This window comes from Schistocerca gregaria, unplaced genomic scaffold (genome assembly GCF_023897955.1).
Source record: "Schistocerca gregaria isolate iqSchGreg1 unplaced genomic scaffold, iqSchGreg1.2 ptg001171l, whole genome shotgun sequence".
In the NCBI taxonomy this organism is placed as follows: domain Eukaryota; kingdom Metazoa; phylum Arthropoda; class Insecta; order Orthoptera; family Acrididae; genus Schistocerca; species Schistocerca gregaria.
The window spans coordinates 85001-87500 of NW_026062501.1; positions in this window are offsets into that span (position 1 = coordinate 85001).

Below are 2500 nucleotides of genomic sequence, written 5' to 3' on the forward strand. Positions count from 1 at the left end.
CGGCTCACGCTGACCTGACCTGACTCACCGCACCACCACCCCCAGCGACCCAGGGTGACATACAATGCGTTCGTACGTTCCTCCCACACGCCTCTACGGCGTACCACAGTGCAACCTAGCTGTTATTGGGAGACGAGACAAGTAGCATCGAGCACAACATATGGAAATTGAGATTCGACACCGTTGGGCACAGCCAGCGTACGGTCACACGTATCACACTACTTCACTCTGTACGTAACTACCGATGATCGGTACAGCGTGTGGGTTACGCGTACGACATCAGCGGACAATGGACACAGACCATACCACGACGTACACTGAGGGCGTCGACATCTGAACGCAACTGAACAGCTGCGAGGCTCATTTAACACTCAAACGCCAGACCGACCAGCTTGAGAGGACGGAGACACAAAGAGAGGGGCAGAGGGGGGGGGGGGGGCGATATAGTCCTATTGCAGTACAATTGACAGTGGATAGCGGGAATATGTGGAAAGTAAGCAACACTCGCAAGACATCTACATGAGGATAACAACGACACCAGAGATTCCGAGCAGTGAACTATGTTAGGCAAAGGGACAACGTGGGTTAGGTTAAGGGACAACGTGGGTTAGGTTAAGGGACAACGTGGGTTAGGTTAAGGGACAACGTGGGTTAGGTTAAGGGACAACGTGGGTTAGGTTAAGGGACAACGTGGGTTAGGTTAAGGGACAACGTGGGTTAGGTTAAGGGACAACGTGGGTTAGGTTAAGGGACAACGTGGGTTAGGTTAAGGGACAACGTGGGTTAGGTTAAGGGACAACGTGGGTTAGGTTAAGGGACAACGTGGGTTAGGTTAAGGGACAACGTGGGTTAGGTTAAGGGACAACGTGGGTTAGGTTAAGGGACAACGTGGGTTAGGTTAAGGGACAACGTGGGTTAGGTTAAGGGACAACGTGGGTTAGGTTAAGGGACAACGTGGGTTAGGTTAAGGGACAACGTGGGTTAGGTTAAGGGACAACGTGGGTTAGGTTAAGGGACAACGTGGGTTACGTTAAGGGACAACGTGGGTTACGTTAAGGGACAACGTGGGTTAGGTTAAGGGACAACGTGGGTTAGGTTAAGGGACAACGTGGGTTAGGTTAAGGGACAACGTGGGTTAGGTTAAGGGACAACGTGGGTTAGGTTAAGGGACAACGTGGGTTAGGTTAAGGGACAACGTGGGTTAGGTTAAGGGACAAATTGAGTTAGGTTAAGGGACAAATTGAGTTAGGTTAAGGGACAAATTGAGTTAGGTTAAGGGACAAATTGAGTTAGGTTAAGGGACAAATTGAGTTAGGTTAAGGGACAAATTGAGTTAGGTTAAGGGACAAATTGAGTTAGGTTAAGGGACAAATTGAGTTAGGTTAAGGGACAAATTGAGTTAGGTTAAGGGACAAATTGAGTTAGGTTAAGGGACAAATTGAGTTAGGTTAAGGGACAAATTGAGTTAGGTTAAGGGACAAATTGAGTTAGGTTAAGGGACAAATTGAGTTAGGTTAAGGGACAAATTGAGTTAGGTTAAGGGACAAATTGAGTTAGGTTAAGGGATAATCTGGTACAACCACAGTTAGGTTAAGCGATAATCTGGTACAGCCACAGTTAGGTTAAGCGATAATCTGGTACAGCCACAGTTAGGTTAAGCGATAATCTGGTACAGCCACAGTTAGGTTAAGCGATAATCTGGTACAGCCACAGTTAGGTTAAGCGATAATCTGGTACAGCCACAGTTAGGTTAAGCGATAATCTGGTACAGCCACAGTTAGGTTAAGCGATAATCTGGTACAGCCACAGTTAGGTTAAGCGATAATCTGGTACAGCCACAGTTAGGTTAAGCGATAATCTGGTACAGCCACAGTTAGGTTAAGCGATAATCTGGTACAGCCACAGTTAGGTTAAGCGATAATCTGGTACAGCCACAGTTAGGTTAAGCGATAATCTGGTACAGCCACAGTTAGGTTAAGCGATAATCTGGTACAGCCACAGTTAGGTTAAGCGATAATCTGGTACAGCCACAGTTAGGTTAAGCGATAATCTGGTACAGCCACAGTTAGGTTAAGCGATAAAGTTGGTTAAATTCGGTATTGTGTGGGAAGGGGGCAGAGAGAGAGTGGGGGGGGGGGGGTGGATAGTTGTGGCAGTACGCGGATGCCTGAGTCACCGTCAGATATGTCACGTCGGTTCGATGCTTGTAGCAAGAGGCTGGCGGGTCTGTGTCTCTCACTTCTGCAATTTTTCATGTGGTATAACACGAGGGCGGGGGGGTGATATTTGGTGCCCCTCTGTGTAGGATGTGTGTTGGTGGTGTTGGTTTATCTGAGCAATGGTAGTTGTCGGAGGAGTGGGGTATTGTGCTTTTATAGGTGGACCTACTGCTCTGGTTATCATAGTGTCGACGGTGCAATGTGGCAGAGAGGATGCACTCGACATTGTCGCATTCCAGATGTTTACGTATTGTGTGTCTCCGTTGCAGGCCGAGAGTGGT